General features: G+C 42.1%; 1 protein-coding gene across 12 annotated transcripts in view; it reads left to right on the top strand.

Annotated features, from left to right (window-relative positions):
* Positions 1-19,907, top strand: part of BRIP1 (BRCA1 interacting DNA helicase 1) — a 222,354-nt gene that overhangs the window by 56,007 nt on the left and 146,440 nt on the right. The gene's annotated exons all lie outside the window — the stretch shown is intronic.

Raw genomic sequence — 19,907 nt, 5'->3', positions numbered from 1 at the left:
ATGACAAGCAGAGCAAACTAATTCTAGTTTTGTTCCCATCTTCCTGCTGAATTCTGCAAGGACAGTTTGAGACTTAAGGAAGTGGAAGCTGATATCGAATTCCACACCTTGGAGTGGTTTGCCAGTAAGAAGGCAGGCATGGGCTGGCTGAGGACAGACTGGGGTTGGTGGGGTGGTGCCTCACATGCCCTCATGAGAAACCCTTCACTGTTGACCACTGAAAGCCACATCTGAAAGAACATCTTGCACAAACTTTTTGAAGAGAGAGATTGGTTCCTACCTTGAAGAGTCTCCAGCTGAAGACAATTCCAAGATATCAGATTTGGTGCATACATGTCATGTTTAAAGCATTCGTGCTTGATGGAGCACAGGATTGAAGGAGGCTCTCTTAGGTTGTCTGGGCCCAGTCATTTGGCACAATAGGTCTTTCAGCTTTGAAAATGGGGGTCTCTCACTTGACTTGCACTGCCAGTTTTTCTTTGGAGAGAGAACATTTCCAAAGCTGCATTTTGGGGCCGATTGCGAGTTTTCCATCAGTACGGCTTTCCGTCAGATGAAAAAGGTTAACTTTCCTATGGCTTGGTTTCTACATAAACATTTCTGCAGATCTGTTTTTGCAGATGCTACTAAGTTCATGAACAAAGAAAACTCAACCCCTAGTGTTTGCTCCCGTTTTCATTCCTTTTTTTATTTTTAAATATTTTGTTCCGTCCCACTCACCCACCATTTACCTTTCATTCACTCTCCTGTGCTGCCTCTTTAAAAGCTCGCAGGAACATTTGGGTTCAAAATCAAGTCTGCCATCTTGGTTAGGCATCAGGTACTTCAGTTTGAATTCTGAAAACAACAGATTTCTCTGCTGCAACAAACACACCGGATATTCATATCCAAATAAATTTTCTCCAATTAGGCCATCTTACTGGATCAATCAAGGGTAAAATTGGCTCCTCCCAAATATCTGGCTCTTGTCTAATAGAGTCCAGATATTTTAAAAGCAATTGTATAAGTACAGTAGAAACCAAGATACCCAAGTCTTGAATGTGGATGGGTGAATGGGTGGGCAGAATGAAGGAGCAGTAAATCTGGATTTTAATTTGTTTTTGAAGTCGTTTAGAAAGCATTACATTCGTTCTGAAAACTTCCTTCAAGATTAAATGTGTGCTGGATTTACATTGTAAAACCATCCTTGTGCGCTTTAAGGTTTACTAAATACCTGGGTAAACATTCAAGTATTTTATTTATTTTATTCAAGCATTTTATTGATGCTTGATAGGTAGGGGGGGGATGAGAGTTTTATGAATTAACATCAATAAATTTACAAAAGAAGGTAGTCTGTTTAGCCAGGCTTGTTTAAAAGCATTAAGATTTGAACACTGGCTGTTAAAGTGAGTCAATGGCAACATCACAAAGTTTAAATGGCAACATCACAAAGTTTAAACAAATGCCAAAAAAACATTTTCCAGAGTACTGGGATTGTAACAATACCATTAATGAGGGCAAAGAGGTTTTAATGCAATTTGCACGTTCTAAAGTTTCAAAAAGAGGGTTTGAGTTAGTGCATTATTAATGCACGGAACATCTGGAACTGTGTAAAAGCCACAGACATTGAGCAAGTGCAGAGTTTTCCCACTAGGCCTGATGCTGACTGATTTCCTCCCTAGTGAGATGGCTTGTTTTTAAGAAGTTTGAGACAGTAAAATGACAATAGCCAGATAAGAGGGAAACATTCCATGGTGTCTGTCTGTGTATGAGAGAGAGAGAGAGAGAGAGAGAGAGAGAGAGAGAGAAGAAGAATATGTAAAAAGTGTATTTGTATGACCAGAATTTGAAATTAAACTTTCCAACTACATGAACCTAAGCACACTAGTTCTTATCCTACCCTTCCTTCAAGGAGTTCAAGGTGGTGGATGTGGTTTCTCTTCCTACCTGCTTTTTCCTTATAACAACCTTGTGAAGTAGTTTCGACTGAGAGAAGATTTGCACCCGAATCTTTCCAATCCTAATCAGACACTGCAGCTGCTGTAGCACGTAACAGTAGTTGTGGTACTTGATCTTGTGCTGATACAGAACTTGTAAGCAGAGTGTGGCAATTGAGGCCATGTTTAGATAAATCGAGGTTTTAAAATGAAAACGCCCAACATAAACTTTTAACTACTGTTCTCATTGGCAAGAATTAAAAGTGAAGAGGGACTGGAACACAGGCCCTTGCTTTATGCTCTGTGTTTCACTCCTTCATTTATGTTCCTCCTCCTTGAAAGGTTTGTTCATGTGAGTGTTACTAGAGTAGAGCTTTTAAAGTGTCTCTTTCCACTACAGAATGCCGCTGCTTCTTTGGCGATCCCTCGTAGGCGAGTAAGATTGTATTCCATAAACACGGTTTTAACAATGAGTCCGTAAGTGACTGTGGAGGCCAATTCTGGATCCACACGTCCTTCCATAGTGAGGACATTGGTTTCTGGGCAGGAGTTGATCACGGTGTGGATTTGCCAAGGGTGCCTTCCTCTTAGCACGTTTCTCCCTTGCATCCTGAGTTCAAGTGTCTTCAAAGCCCACGACACCTTTGGTAAAGGCTGTTCTCCAATTGGAGTGCTCACAGGCAAGTGTTTCCCAATTGTTGGTGTTTATACTACATTTTTAAAGATTTGCCTTGAGACAGTCTTTAAACCTCTTTTGTTGACCACCAGCATTACGCTTTCCATTTTTAAGTTCGGAATAGAGTAGTTGCTTCGGAAAACGATAATCAGGCATCCGCACAACATGACCATGGTTTCCCTGCAAATGTTCTGGTCCTCAAACACTCTACACTTCAATTAACAGTATGAAAATGTATTGTTTTTCGTACCATACTATAAGCCCGACAAGTGGGGGAAGGGTGGTATACAAATTTAATGAATAATTGGATTATGTACCTCTTGTAAGAATCTGTATAGTGACAAAAAAGAAAAAATAATAATTGCAACAGTACATTGCTCACCCATCCCCCCGGTAAATCAATTGCAAATAATTGCTGTGTTTCCTTTCCTTATCCTTTTCCTCGGTTTTCTTTACTTCTGTGTTTTTCCAGAATTGTATGCAATTATATATATTTTTGCCTTTTTTCTCAGATATAAGTATGTATCTGTGTTCATGCTGAAACTGAATAAGAAAAAAATGAGAAAAGAGAAGCCATTATAACGAATCATAACATAAATAAATAAATACAAAGAAAACAATATATCTAGTTGTTCAGTTCAGTTGGCATCCGTCTGTCTCGAGAGACAATGGAAGAGTGCATAAAACAATACAAAAAGTTAATCTAATTTTAATGGCATGAAACTAAACAGGAGAGAGAATAATGCCTGACAGAAATTAAAAAGTGGTGTACAAAACGTCACCATGTTCCAGACGATGCCCTTATTTCCAGTAGTTTGGATTTGGGATTCATTCTTCAAGCATCTAGCTATATAGAGTTGTAACCGACTGTGTTTTACTTAGAGTAGATCCACTGAAATTAATAGACCTAAGTTAGTCATAGGCATTAATTTAAAAGGGTCTATACTGAGTAGGATTAATACTAGACGCAGCTCATAGGTTGCTTCTAGTCGCTGGAGGCAGCAGGAGGGGAGAGGGCTCATGTACTTGAACTCAACTTGCTGGTTTCCCACTGGCAACTGTTCGGCCACCGTAAGAACAGGATGCTGGACTAGATGGGCCATTGGCCTGATCCAGCAGGCTCTTATGTAGCCAACTAAATTTTACTCAGAGTAGACCTATTGAAAGTAATAGGCCCAAGTTAATCAGGTCCATTCTTTTCAGTAGGTCTACTCTGAGTAGGACTAGCATGCTATACAGCCCATAGTATAAAAATTTTATTTATATATATATATATATACGAAAGCATATATATATATATATATATATATATATATATATATATATATATATATATAGAAGATCAGATTAATACAAGAAAAGGTGTGGGAGGTAGGGGAAAAGGAAAGAATATCACATCAGAAGGGAGAATGGCCAACTATTTTTAGAACATAAATATTATGAGAACAAAGAAGATAACCATCAGATTTGTAAGGTAAAGGTAAAGGTACCCCTGCCCGTACGGGCCAGTCTTGACAGACTCTGGGGTTGTGCGCCCATCTCACTCAAGAGGCCAGGGGCCAGCGCTGTCCAGAGACACTTCCGGGTCACGTGGCCAGCGTGACATCGCTGCTCTGGCGAGCCAGAGCCGCACACGGAAACGCCGTTTACCTTCCCGCTGGTAAGCGGTCCCTATTTATCTACTTGCACCCAGAGGTGCTTTCGAACTGCTAGGTTGGCAGGCGCTGGGACCGAGCAGCGGGAGCGCACCTCGCCGCAGGGATTCGAACCGCCGACCTTTCGATCGGCAAGTCCTAGGCACTGAGGCTTTAACCCACAGCGCCACCTGCGTCCCAGATCAGATTTGTAACTATGGCTAAATATAAAGAAAAACAAACTGTTGTTATGAAACGGTGGCCTAAATCCAGCACAATTAGGTATAGATAGAGCAGTTGATTTAAATGAGCTTAAGGGAACTTAACTCTGTTGGATTTAAACCAATGGCATTGAATTTTTAAACAATTGCAGTGAAATATTTACTTTAATACGTTTTACGGTCAGGGGTACCTTTACCTTTACCTTTTATTCCCACTTCCCGCATTGGAGCTGAAGGAGACACAGAGTTTCCTCCACCAAACCCCCCTTTTATCCAAACATCAACCCTGTGAGGGAAGGTTAGGCTGAGTTTCTTGCATGGCTGAGTGAGGATTTCAACCTGGGCTCCCTGATCTTAGTCTGCCTACCCACTAGCTAGTGGCCTCTCCCATTTATGATTCCTTATGTTCTTTCTTGAAGATATATTGATGGTAGAACACATGCTTTGCTCGCAGAAGGCCCCAGATTCAATTCCTGGCATCTCCAGGCAGGGCTGGGAGGGTCTCCTGCCTGCAGTCCTGCAGAGCCGCTGTCAGTCAGTGTAGATAGCACTGAGCTAAATGTCTGACATGGCATAAGGCGTCTTATATTCCTGCAGTTATAGTAGGTAGCCAGTGGGAGAAGCTTTGCGCCACTGTTGGGTCAGCCCCCTGACTGCTGCCAGGGGTGGGAGATTAACTGGCCTTGCTGTTTCCATTCCTAACAAATGGAATAAAAACAGTGTGTTGTCATCGATACAACACTAGTCTCAAAATACTTTGCTGTGGTCAGATGATGTTTGAAATATTTGGCTAGTCATTTGAGCCCTCTAGGGTGCTCTCGAGAGACGCTTTGGGACGCAGCAGTGCAGTGGGTAGGCACTGATCCCATGTGCTGACTGCCCACTCACACCTTGAGTTTGGTGCCAGGGCAGGGCTGGCGTGTGTGTTTGTGGACATGCACCCCACGGTGTTAGGAGTGGGGATATGGGCCACAGGTAGGAGTGGTCAATCAGTTTGTTGGTTAGTTTCCTGGCGCCACATGTCATTTGCAAGTGGAACATGCATCAGTGGAGGAACGCCTGTACTTTGGTCTTACTACCCTGAATAATTTGGTGTCATCAGCAAATTGCCACCTCACCGCACTGCCCTCTACTCATTCTTGAGGGAACCCACTTTTTGCATCCCTCCGTTGTCCGTTTATTCCTTCTCTAGGCTTCCTGTGCTTTAATCTGCTGCTGAACCATAACTCACTCAGGTGTCATTAGTTGAGGGGATTAATCAAAAGCTATTTCAGTGCACAATGTACAAAATCTTAACTATCCAAGGAAAAAGCTGCTATTTAAGAATAGAGGAGCAAATGGTTTTTGTGTGTCATTTTTCTGGTTTGAAGTCCGGTATTGAGGTGAGAGAAGAAATTGCTGTGGGCATATTGCCTGTGGACTGTATCTTTCAAGTTGCCGAGTTGAGTGATAGCTTTGCTTTGGCCTCCTGAAGCTTCTATCAAAGAACCTGCTTCAGTGCTTGCAAGGTCACTAAATCCTTCCTTCAAACCTTGGTCGAAGGAAGGAGTGGAAAGTTTCCACCACTTCTCAGATCAATTTCTGTCCCACCGAGAATGGCTTTTATCAACAACAGCATCTCCTTACCATCAGCAGGGCGGTGAGACGAGACATGAAATGGACGGCTGAAATGCTATTAAGTATGGAGCCATGAGAAATAATAGCTCTTAAATTTTTAAACTTGATACTTTATTGTGTAAAGTGTACTTGGGTATTTATTCACTTGCTTTGCATCATTTTTTAATCTGTCAAGTTAGGTTTCTTTGCTTGGGTGGCTATCGCTAATGGTTAATGCAGGCAGGTATGGATTGTCCAGTTTCTGTACTTTCGATAACATCTCAGAAGGGTGACCGTGTACCTTTTTGGAGGATTATGAACTTCTAAGTTGGTCCCCATCAAGCTGCCCTCTCAAAAGCAAAAATGATTATAGAGTGGGACCTGCAACAAAATGTTGCAGCATGGAGGGCTCCTGTTCAGAGTACCCGTCAGTCAGTCCTTATTAGGCTCCTCCACCTACTGCTTTAGTCCGTTTTCCCCAAGTTTTTATTTGATTGGGGGGAGGGGTACGTCTGCAAACCATTGGATTTCCCTGGGCCTGCTGAAACTTAGAATCACAGGAAGCTGCCTTATACAAAGTCAGGCCATTGATCCATCTAGCTCAGTGTTGTCTACACTGATTGGCAGCAGCTCTCCAGTATTTCAGACAGGAGTGCACCTAGTGTTAGAAACGCAGATATATAAGCTAATCACCAAATGGCACCTTAGACCTAGGTTACAATTGCTACAACGGAATGTCTAGTCACAATATTTTTTGCAATGAAATTTATTATTATTATTATTATTATTATTATTATTATTATTATTATTATTTGAGTGTGTGTGTGTGATTGAGTGTGTGTGTGTGTGTGAGAGAGAGAGAGAGAGAGAGAGACAGACAGACAGACAGACAGACAGACAGACAGACAGACAGCATGTGCTATTTGCTTGCTGGAATTTCCTGAGCATTGCTGGGGGAAGAAGGAGGGGGCTGGGAAATAGTTATTTGTGAATTGCCTCTTGATAGCTTTCCTACTTGACCTGCCCAGCTTTGTCTGTGTTGTGAACTCTCACAGTCCTTTTGTACAAAGTAAAACATGAGTTTAATGGGACTTAAAAGTAAGCAGGTATAGGTTTTCAGCCTTAACCAGGTTGCAGCCCTTCTTGTTTGTTTTACAACAAGCAACTGTATATACCACTGGAAAACTTAATTGCAAAGGATAATTGTAAATAATTTCACTAAACCCCTGAAAATGTCAAATAAGAATTAACATCCAGGTCACTTTGCATAGGCAATAAACAGAGTCCCAAGTTTTTTCAAGTGTTGCTTGTTGCTTTTTACCTGTCACATAAGTGGACAAAGTCTATCGATTTGGCCATTAAGACTAGAATCCAAATCCTTGGAACATCATTCTCTTCAAGAGTTGGAAGGTCTAGAGCAGGCTTCTTCAACCTCGGCCCTCCAGATGTTTTGAGACTACAATTCCCATCATCCCTGACCACTGGTCCTGCTAGCTAGGGATCATGGGAGTTGTAGGCCAAAAACATCTGGAGGGCCGAGGTTGAGGAAGCCTGGTTTAGAGTTATGCCATTGCAGAGTACATTTTGTTTTTAGCTGCCACTAACAAATTCCAGTCTAGTTCACCATGATCCTGGTGCAATTACATTCTTTCGAATAAATAAATATGTGAAGATGGCAGTGTTTTTGAAGCATTTTAACTTGGAGAGTTTGCAAATGGTGATTTTTTAGTGGGCAGGAGCATCAGAGAGAGAGAGAAAGAGAGCACACTTCTCTGGTACTGTATTTTCCAGGTTGTTTTTAATTCTGGTGTGTGTGTTTTCTTAACAAAGCATCCAAAAAGAAAACTGTAAGAAGGCACATTCCCAGAGACTTAAAAAGACAGCAGACTTGTGAGTGTGGAGAAAGCCAGTGGTTGTCCCAATATAATCCCTATTGAGACCAGGCACTTTAAATATGGGCAGCTGCTGGGATTCCTGGGGACAGAGGGAGAGGCACACGGTCTCACTTAAACAACGGCAAGATGGTGCTAGTAGTCCAAGGGAGTTGACTTCCCGTCCCCTTGCCAAAGGTGGGGATAGATTGGTGGGTTGTTACAGCTGGGACCCGCAGGGGCTTTCATTTTCTGAAGTGCCCTCTGGCACTTGCTTTTTACTTGGGGGAGGATATTTTCCAACAACGGTTTCACATCACGTAAAGTGGAATCCATAGCGACAGTCGGTGGCAGATTATTGGACATCACGTCTAAAAAAATTACATGCCGCACTGGCAGATGGAACTTTTTCCCACTGAATTTCACACCCCGGATAGCAGCATCCTTTAATATTTAATCACACTGTTGGTTTAAATATCTTGAACATGCAGCAGCAGGAAAATAAACGAAGAATTCTTCTCTTTTTAGAGTACAGTGGTAAGGTGGATTGGAGTGGCTTGTTTTTAACACATGGACTAATTTCCACTTCGATTAACTTATAGATTCAGTCCCACCCTACACCCACACCATTTAAGCAACAATTGCGTGGGAGGGAGATTAGCTATACGCTGCACTCAGTCCGTGAAGCTCTAGGTCGCTTTTCAAATGCTTTGTGGCGATCACAAAATGGAAATAAAGTAAAGCAAAAGCTTCGTTGCAAATAATAAGCAATGCGTTGCTTTAAACATCACTGCATGCATTAGCACAGCTTTTATACAACTTGCCTAGGTTGCTTTGACCTAACCATTGTTCTGTACCATTGCAGCCAACCCACTACCCACTCCCTCTGACATTTCTTAGAGGTTCACTGCTTGATGCGATTGAGATGTCAAAAGAATCCAATGCCCCATTTGACTGATTACAATCTTAGGGCGTTTATGTCCAAAGTCCTGTCGTTGAGGTTTATTGTTAATGCATTAATGAACAAAGCTACAATGTTGGCCAAAGGAGCTTAAACTTGCAACTTAAACATTCTGTTGCAAAACTGATAGTTTTCTGTGACCCTCCACAGGTGGATTCAGACATGCACTTGCTAGGTCTAATTCTCAGTGTTCATTTGGCCCATAACCAGACTTAGAAGGGCACTTTTGCATTTCTGAGCCTGCATTGTTGGCTGTTGGTAGCATGTTGCCCCAAAACAGCAGGATTTTTTTCCTGGTAGCCAACCCGGACCCTTCCATTATCATCTGATAGCAACATGAGAGTGAGCCTTTTCTGTGGTGGCTCCCTGCTTGTGGAATGTTCTCTCCACGAAGCCTCACGTGGCATCTTTGTTACATATCTTTAGGTGCCAGACATTTCTCATCTCCCAGACCTTTGGCTAATTAAACAATCTATAAAAATATAGAAAGCTTATACCAGAACAAACTTAGTTGGTCTAGGTGCTATTGCTATTTTTTTTTTTTTTGACTGTGTCAGACCAGCTACCTACCTGAATCTAAATAATCTATGGCCTTTTAAACTGGGGTGTGTGTGTTTGTGTGTGTGTGTGTTTATTGGCTCTGTTAATATGTTTTTTGTGTTTTTATATGTAAACCACCCTGTGATCCTTGGATGAAGGGCGGTATAGAATTATTAATTAATTAATTAATTAATTAATTAATTGTGACCTGACAATATAGGTAGCACCAAGTAGGAGATAAAGGGTGGAGTTCAAGTGATTCATCAGCCCCAGCCCTTATTGCTATACTCCTGTAGAAAGTACAGTCGTACGTCGGAAGTTGAACAGAATCCATCCCGGAAGTCCGTTTGATTTCCGCAACATTCAACTTCCAAAATGCTGCTTCTGATTGGCTATAGGAAGCTGCTGACCTTTCCATACCTCCCTATGTTTGTTAAAAGAAAAGAAAAAAGAACTGCAGCTCCGATTTTCTGATGGGGCCGGAAAGTCTCCCTGTGTCAAACCCCAAAGAGCTGCAGCCACTCAATGCTGATGATGCTGAGCTGCATGGACCAGTGCTGTGATTTGGTATTAGGCAGCTTCCTCTGCTCCTAACCAGTGGATCTTCCACATAAAGCGGATTTCGCTCAAGGTACAAAACTGGTTAAACTTTCCGCCACCAAGTTGAAACCCGCATATCTGGAATGTTTTTGTAAGTTGTAAGTTAGCTAAGGTCGATTGTTGCACCAGATAGGTATAATTGCTTCAGGAATATCCAGCATTTTACATAGACCACCAATTCATTGTCAGGCTCGCCATATTAGCTGTGTTATTCTGGAGTCTTTGGCGTGCAAAACATTTCATTTTTCATTACTGTTGTCGCTGTTCACATTTTCCATTATTTAAAGGGGGTTATTGAAAAATTGATGGTATGTTGGTACCAGAGAGACATCCTGTAGGCTGCAGTGTTGATTTATGGCACATGGAACATAGTTCAGTGCTTCAGTTTCCTGCTGGCGAGTGGCACTTTGTCATTGTCCCTAAAGAAAAATCATACCAGTGAAATCCCCTGCGTTCCCCACAAGTTGAGTGATGCATACTCTATCTTCAGAATTGACTATGAATTATTCACTGTTTATTGTGCTAGTGTGTGCACATAGTGATCATCTTCTTGTTCATAATACCCAGTTTATCACCATGTCCTGAGCCTAGTTTAATTATGTAGTTGCAGCGTGTGCCCCCCTTTCCTTTTTTTTTAACAATTCTATTTGTGTCAAGCCTGTGAGAGCTACTCCAGATTTTACTCCCCGTTTCCTTACACGTGCAGACGTGTTTTGTGAAGGTTTTGATCGCAATGGACATCTGGCAATGTTTTGCACACCAGCTTAACACTCTGAGCAAAATCATGACCGCCATTATCAATCTCCCCCTTCAGTCTACAGCTGCATGAGAACGTGTTCTGGGAGACGGTTGTAGCTCAGTGGTAGAGCAACCACCTTCTGTGCAGAAGGTCCAGGCTCAATCCTTAGCATCTCTAGTTAGAGCTGGAAGAAACCCTTGCCTGAAACCTGGAGAGCTGCTGTTGGTGTAGACCAGTGTTTCCCAACCTTGTGCCTCCAGATGTTTTTGGCCTACAACTCCCATCATCCCTGACCACTGGTCTTGCTAGCTAGGGATGATGGGAGTTGTAGGCCAAAAACATCTGGAGGCACAAGGTTGGGAAACACTGGAGTAGACAATACTGAGTTAGAAGGACCCAGTGGTCTGATTCACTCTAAGGCAGCTTCCTGTGTTCTTATGGGACATGCTCTCAGTTTGTATAGGGCAATATTTAGTTTTAATCAGCCTTACTTAGACCATACAAGAGCTTTGCATACACCCCAAGAACTGTCCTATGAATTTATGTGGGGAATGTTTCCTGAAGGGGAAAACTTTGAAAACCACTGATGTATGGAAGTGAGAGCTGGACCATAAAGAAGGCAGATCGCCAAAGAATTGATGCTTTTCAGTTATGGTGCTGGAGGAGACTCTTGAGAGTCCCATGGACTGCAAGAAGATCAAACCTATCCATTCTGAAGGAAATCAGCCCTGAGTGCTCACTGGAAGGACAGGTCCTGAAGCTGAGGCTCCAAGACTTTGGCCACCTCGTAAGAAGAGAAGACGCCCTGGAAAAGACCCTGATGTTGGGAAAGATGGAGGGGCACAAAGAGAAGGGGACGAGAGAGGATGAGATGGTTGGGTAGTGTTCTCAAAGCTATGAACATGAGTTTCACCAAACTGCGGGAGGCAGTGGAAGACAGGGGTGCATGGCGTGCTCTGGTCCATGGAGTCATGAAGAGTCGGACACGACTAAACGACTAAACAACAGCAACAACAACAATTTTTTTACATAGGATGTGGGTTGTTTTTTAAGCATTTATTTGATTATCCAAATTGTCCACCGTAAGTTAAACATAATCATTAAACATAGATCGTTAAGCTGCATCTTCAAAATTACAGAGCTACAATTCATAAACCTTGGTTAATTCTTAAGACCCATGAAACCTCATGTGCTAAAAACCAAGACAGCCCTGCTTTCAGGATTCCAATCTAATGGCCATGATGCAAAAGGAAAAATATATAGGGAAGGAAAGGGGAAACATGCTAATTCTGGCACTATTGGATACCATTGTTTTGTGTGTGTTCAAAGCATATGCAGCCGTGCATGCATGGGTCGTGTTCGGACCCAGAAGAGGGTGGAATGGGGACATCATGGGGTAGAGCAGACTGGGCTTACAGTATGTTTGGTCTGCTGATGTGTGTGAGGACCAGGAACACAAACTCCATGCAAATAGGGGGGAGGAGTGTTTGCCTGTACTTAAAATTACTAGAGGGAAAGAGAGAGAGAGAGAGAGAGAGAGAGAGAGAGAGAGAGAGAGGGAGGGAGGGAAGATCAGTCAATTGAGTGGGCACCACTGTCTTGTCTCCCCTCTGCTGCAACTAGGTGGAACAGCTGCTAATAGATTCCACTTGAGAGACAGAAATCAGTCTATTTAATTCTCTTTTTAAACTGTTTTGGCTTAAAATATTTCAAATATTTAGGGTTATACAGCAGAGTTGAAAAGTCCCATGACATGTCTTGTTTGTCTAAGTGAATTTTCTATAGTGGATGGTGGCAGGTGTATAAATGTGAAAAGAACTCCTCTGACTCTGTTAAGGGTGGCATTGCCAGCCTGCGTAAATCTTTTTAATGAAGACTTAAACAAAAAGTGGGTCAAAGTGCCCCAACCAGCTGAGATAACAGTGGATGGTTACAAGACGAAGGATCTTAGTGGCTCCTCAATTATGCAGTGCCCTCCCCCAGACCTATTTTAATGTCTTTTCAGTGCCACGCCGCCCCCTTTTTTTTGGTTTTTCCAAGCTTTTTAATTCTACTGCCTTTTAAAGCTGTCATTACTACTTGTTACAGTTTTAGTTCCATTTTTCATGGTTAAATCTGCTTTTGTATTATACTGTAAACCACTCTGTGATCCTCAAAAGAAGGGCAGTATATATATTTAATAATAATAATAATAATAATAATAATAATAATAATAATAATAATTGTTCTTAGATTTTTGTGGTCTCCCCCCCTTTAATATTTTTCTCCTTTTGTACAATGCTCATAGTGTATTTACTATTGGGCATCTTAGCAAATTTGGCAACATTAAATAAATAAAGAGAGAGAGAGAGAGAGAGAGAGAGAGAGAGAGAGATGGTGCCACTTTGTGTGATTGTGAAGCTGGAAAGTGCTTCCTGCCTCAAATGTTTCATGACAGCGGTTGCCCCCTCCCCACATCATCCACCCAAACACAGGCTCTCCTAAGCCATCTTACCATTTCACTGGTTTTGTGTCTCTTTTTTTATTCCGTTCCTGAAGTTTTATGCTGACTGTGTGTAGAACTTCTGTTTGACCCTTCAAACGCATTTCCAGCCCACTGGAGACACACTTTAATTTTGAAGCAGTGCTTATTCAAAAAGAAAATTCTGGTAGCAACGACATGAAGAGCTCTGGATGACGGGCGGGGTGCGTATGTGTGTGCACGTTGTGGGGAGCTTTTAGATCAATGTTAGTCCCTTGAGTGCCTCTGACTTTTTGCACTGAAGATGGTGCCAATACTGTGATTCTCTTATTGTTGTTATTCTGGAGAAGTTTAATAGCTGTTCTACTGTCGTCTTGCTTCACTTTTTGCTAAATTATGCTGGAGTAGCTTCAACCTTCATGATTTCAGTAATGATTTCAGTGTTGTCTGGGTACAGAATGACTGCTATGTGTGCCTGTGTCTGCCCTAGCTATCTGTTTTTCAGCTTTAGGACAGCTGCCTTATAGCGAGTCAGATCACTGGTTCCACCTAGTCTTCATATTGTCTTCACCAGAGGTATCTATTGTGGTGCCATCCGAATGCTGTTGAACTCCAGCTCTCGTCAGCCTCAGGTTGCATTTTTATAGAATGGACTTTTAGCAATTGGTAGCACTGGGACTTTGAGCACACCTCAATTTAGCAAGGGATGCCCCCCATTTGCTTGCAGGGCTGGCCAGTCCATGAATGCAGACTAAGCAACCACCTGGGCTGTCTCCATTTGAAGTGTGTCTTCACCAGCTATGTATATGTCTTAGAAAGAGCCACACCTTTGGATCAGGGTAAGACATGCAGAGACATCTCTGGGCTGAGTGATGTCCCCTGCATACCAGCAGACACTGTCAAAAGCCTTTTGGCCAACCAGAAGCAACAGATACAGGAACACCACTATGAGAAACTGGCATACTGATAGTATTAGCAACTGAATGTGTTATTTTATGTTGTTAATTATTACCTGCTCTTCGCCCTAAGGTCCAAGTACTGGTTACAACAACGTAAGATACAACATTAACATAGTTTAATGCAAACCACAATCACAAAAGTAGCAGGGGCTAAAAATATACATTTCAGCATATATAAAGGCAAAAATGGATGGGATGGGCAAAATCTTAATAAAACTTAGGCAGTAGAAAAAACAAAACCCTAAAAACAAATGATAAACCCAGGCCAGTCATGCTTCTTTGCATATTCTATCATATTGCCTATTATATCGATAGAGCTATATAAAATAATGGACACAATCCTGCAAAAGTTAAACACTCATGAGCCCTACTAATTTCAATAAGAAAGAATTCACCACATACTTAATTTTCTTACAGAAGTGGGTGTGTGTGTGTTTAAATTACAAAAAGTGACAATGTGGAAGCATGTTTTTTCTGTAGTGGCTCCAGTCCTTTAGAACATCACTGTACATAAATGTGTTCTAGATACTAATTGAAAACTTAATTTATTCAGGCATTTCTCGATTTTTAATTTTTTAATTTCACTGCTCAGTAGGTTGTTTCACAATTTTGATTGTGGTTTTTCGCTGTATGCTGCATGCATTCTGCGCTCTACGTGGGGCTACCTTTGAAGGTGACCCGGAAACTACAACTAATCCAGAACATGGCAGCTAGACTGGTGACTGGGAGCGGCCACCGAGACCATATAACACTGGTCTTGAAAGACCTACATTGGCTCCTAGTACGTTTCCGAGCACAATTCAAAGTGTTGGTGCTGACCTTTAAAGCCCTAAACGGCCTCGGTCCAGTATATCTGAAGGAGCGTCTCCTCCCCCATCATTCTGCCTGGACACTGAGGTCCAGCTCTGAGGGCCTTCTGGCGGTTCCCTCACTGCGAGAGGCCAAGTTACAGGGAACCAGGCAGAGGGCCTTCTTGGTAGTGGTGCCTGCCCTGTGGAACGCCCTCCCATCAGATGTCAAAGCGATAAACAACTACCTGACATTCAGAAGACATCTGAAGGCAGCCCTGTTCAGAGAAGTTTTTAATATGTGACATTTTAGTGTATGCTTCATCTTTGTTGGAAGCCGCCCAGAGTGGCTGGGGAAACCCAGCCAGATGGGCGGGGTACAAATAAATTATTATTATTATTATTATTATTATTATTATTATTATTAAGCTTTGTGATTTTACTTTTTTTTACGAAGTACTTAGAGGTTTCCATATATTGTGTATAAATTTATTAAATAAATAAATAGGTAATAAACTAAATTGGAAGACATCTTTGAAAGTACCAGTATTGTTAGTTTAACTTGCAAGATGACCAATGTAAATCCTTCCCCTAACTGTGGTTGTTCTACTTCTGTTCAGAATGCCAAAAGGTGTAGAAGTAAATGATGCCCCAAGGAAGCAAGATCAGCAGCTGTACAAGTGCTGAAACTTCTGTTTTCGGCTTATTTTCTTTTTAAGAAGCTGGAAATTATGCTAAACAGGCCCTAGGGCAAAACATATATTATACTGCCTGGCCATGTTTTGCTTGAGGTCTGGTGAGAGGGAGAAATGCCATCTGAAAAACCAGGAGATGGCTGATGAAGAATACGAGGCAACAGCTCTTCAGGGCAGGGCAGAGATTGACTGACAAAATTGCCAAAAATATGAAAGGGAGCTGCCTCGCTGCAAAGATAAAATTTACAAGTGGCTCAAGAAGTTACGGTAACTGACATGCCAATGCTTTTTTTTAAAGGTCAGTTCACATGTAACATTATAACTGCTCTGGGCTGGTGCAGAACATAATGAGCCAGCCATGGAAAAACACAGTCCCTCCTCTTCTGCAGAGAAACTTCTCAGTTTATGGAAATTTGGGGATAGGTTTCAACTGCGTCAAATGCTACTTATGTTCCCAGCTTGATGAGAGTTTTGAAAACAAGGATTGACATTAGTTAGGAAATGTTTCTGTATTAAAATGGGAATCCTGGTTCGTCTTAGCCACGGGGAGATACAATTCTGGTTCAGATATGAGTGAGCTGTAGTTTAGCACTTAGTGAATGAATCTGCTTGGTTTCAAGCATTTCCACATCCCCTCTGTTTGAAAATATTTGCTTCCTTGTTTAATCATGGGTTTTTATACATTCCAAATGCAGAAAAACGGTGTTTAGTTTAAACTATGGTTTACTGAAATGTCCAAGATCAAACCGTGGTTTTTGATCCTTGTTTGTTTCAGTAAGCTATAGTTTAAACTGCCCTGGTGCGCTCTGAGGTAGGGAATTCTTGACCATGGTTTAGCATTATATCTGAACTGCTCCCAAAGTGTGACCCTACAACATTTTCTTGGTCTTTGGGGTTTTACATTTTCACTAGCCCACAGAGATACCATCACTTGTGAGTGTAGTAAACATACGTGTTGCTCAATTGCACAAGTTGGAGATGAAAATGTGACATACTTGAACTGACCCAAAGTAATAGGGTGTACCACTTCCTTCAAATTATAGAAACACTTCTCTCAAAAACTCATCAGCATCCGTTGAATGTAGGCAAACTCTTCCCTACACCCTGCCTCCTCCGAAGCCTTCCCAGCAATCTTCTCTGGGCAAAGAATCCATTTCCAAACAGTTTAATAAAACATATATATATATTTATACTGCCTCACGTTGTGAAAACTATTATTCCCCTGGGTGGAAAAGTGACTATCTGTGAACGTTAATGGCTTCTTTCTATGGCTTCTATTCTTAAGCACGACTCACTCTCTGCTTTTCTCAGCACCAAAGTGCTATTGTTTCTTCTGGCTAACTCTTCTCTTAAGGTTGGAGTTCCTGCGAGGCATGAGAGCAATATATTTTATTTAGTTTTATTTATTAGCGGCATTTCAGTAGCACTCTCTGTCATAGCAAGAGTGTAAGGCCCTATGTAGCGTCCTTTCAATCGTCGCATTGTGTTCTCTGTATGTGCAAAAGTGCACATCTTGTTGGTTCAAAATAAAACTGAGGCAAATGGCCAGGTGTACTTAAAGGGCTCGGGGCACAGATTTGCATAAATGTATCAAGTTCTGCTGGGCATATCAAGATGGCGGGGGGGCCTGAGGTCTCCCCAGCGTTACACTTTGAAGCAATGCCCAGCTGCCCTGTAAATTCCACCCACCCACCCAAGTTAAAAAAAGAATGAAAGGGACAGGAGATACCAAATATTTTTCACACAAAACATCCTGCTATCAGGAATTGTGGGGCATGAAGATCCAGCAAGAGTTAAGCAACTGTATCACTATGTTCTCCAGATGAGAGGGCCTCCTGCAGATACTCTCTCCTCCTGGTCCATTCCACACATTGAATCAGGCTTTTAGTGTTGTGGCACCAGCCCCTTGGAATCCCCTTCTGTTAAATAATAGACAGACTGCTGAATATCCTTTTTCTTTCAACAAACTTTTAAAAGTACAAATCTGGAACTGTATTTGAATTGTTTTTAGATGTTTTTATTGTTTTGCCATGTGTGTTTGCCACCCCTGGGAGGAGGGGCGGAATATAAAATAAATAGGGATAACCTGCAGTATGAACCTTAGGAGTCAAAAAGTGTTGTTGTTGTTGTTGATGATGATGTTGTTGTTCTAGACTATTCTAAGCTGAATGTTGTGCCCACGGAGGTCATCCCTGGTGCTCATGAGGTCTCCTTTGCCCGCTGAAAGAGACATTCTCTTGTAGCAAATAGAATAGATTGTGACCTGTGCTTGGTTGTGGTGTGTGTGCATATGCGGTGCCTACGACAATATCTCTAGTTTGCGAATGGGTCAAAAAGGGTTTGCAATCCCTGTTCTGAGCATATAAATGGAGTATAAATTGGGCAGGACTAATGGGAGCTGTAGTTTAGCAAAACCCAGTGGGCTCTCGGTAGGGGAACACTGCACTAGGCTTTTCCCAGTAAACTTTGCTAGAGATCTGGCAGCACACTGATGAGTTTAGCCCACTCAATGGATATCTTCACTTTAGTGCCACACCCTCCTCCCCAATTCATGTCTGTTGTTGTTGGTATTATTATTATTATTATTATTATTATTAATCATCATCATCATCATTATTTCTTACTTTTCTGTAACAGCCTTCATCCGAGGATCACAGAGCAGTTTACAGTATGGAAACACAAAATTACATAACAAAGTAACAAACAAAATAATGTTTGTCAGTTACAATACATAGCCTTGTGTAGAGGATTTTTTTTATGTTGCCTGAAATGTTTGCCTGGGTATGTTTGTGCAGCAGGTGCAGGCTCTATGTTTGAGAGGCAGCCATCACTTAGAAGTCCAAAGCTATGGAGGGGCCAGAAGTGGCTTTGATTGCAGACCCTCTAGGGGGTGAAAAGTGAAAGATGCTCATTGCATTTCTCAGTCATCCGCAAACTGGGAAATAATAATGGCTTTTCAAGATTTTTTAGGGTTTTTCCCTCAAGGCATCCAGGCAAAGCTGTTCTAGTGCTGGTTTTGCCAACAGTGAACAGGAATCTATGACTTCCATTTTAAAAGGCAAAGAACCTGCTCATTCAGTGAGCAAATGTGAGCAAATATCTGGGAGACAGCTCACTGCCACTGTCTCCCAGATAAATGCACCTGGTGCCACCAGCAGCTGCAATGAGCGCCACATGGGAGTTACCATATTGGTGCAGGATTAAAATGTGGGCCCCACAGTCACACTTGCTGGCCTGACGGGAGTGACTGACTTCATCTGGGGCTTGTGAAGGCAAGCAGGTTCATTCTAGAAAAGAGCAGGGAGGTGGTAAAAGGAGCAAATAGGCTGGTTATTAGTTCTCTGTTACTTCTGCGTTCAAGTTTTTGAAATTCAATATTACTGTTTTTATCTTGCCCTCTTTGGACATCTTCATTTTGAATACAAATGTTTTACACACATCCTTCCCCCTTTCATTCCACTTGCCACTTCAGAGTGCAAGGCGTATGACCCCTTTACTTCTTCTTTAATAAGCATTAAAGGGAACATGTGTTCATGGATAGCTGTGGGTCCTGCCTAGATTTGCTGAACCAGGCTGTTAGGTCCAAGTGAACTTTGGCACTTAAAGGGTTCTCGAGAGTTCAGTCTGAGGTTGCTGGATAGGAAATAAGGTTAAGAGATAAGGGATGCTGCGGGTGTCTGCTCTGGGAATTCCTGCAGGTTCCACAGGGAGCAGTTTTGCACTGCTTGAGGCAAAACTCTTAGAAGAAGTGAGGGCAATAAGTCAGGCACGGCTCAAGAATGAATAGAGTGAGCATAATAGCTATTGTAATTCAACAGATTTGTGTGGGTGGGTGAGTATATTGCTGTACATGCAAAATAACTGCCACTCAGTAGCGACAGAAGACAATTGTATTTACTGTTTGTACAGTTTAGATATTTTGATGGGCCCAAGCAGGAATAGATAATAGAACAAATAAAACACGGGTCTTCTTCATGGATGCTGTGCTGTCCCACATACTGGACAGGGCATGCTTTATATACAAAAGGCTCCGGGTTCCATCCTTGACAACTCCAGGGAGGAGCGATCCCTGTCTGAATCTCACTGCCAGTCAGTGGAGACCAGCCTTTGTCAGCCTGGTGCCTTTCAGGTGTTTTGGACTGCAACCTCCATAAGTCCCACCTGTTGTAAGTGCCATGGGGGAATGATGCCGAGCTAAGATATGGGGAAGTGGGGGAACCAAAGTCAGGGACTCTCCTATCTTTCAGCCT

Source organism: Podarcis gaigeae, assembly GCF_964106915.1.
Source record: "Podarcis gaigeae genome assembly, chromosome: 15".
Lineage (NCBI taxonomy): Eukaryota > Metazoa > Chordata > Lepidosauria > Squamata > Lacertidae > Podarcis > Podarcis gaigeae.
This window is presented reverse-complemented; position numbering and strand designations above follow the sequence as displayed.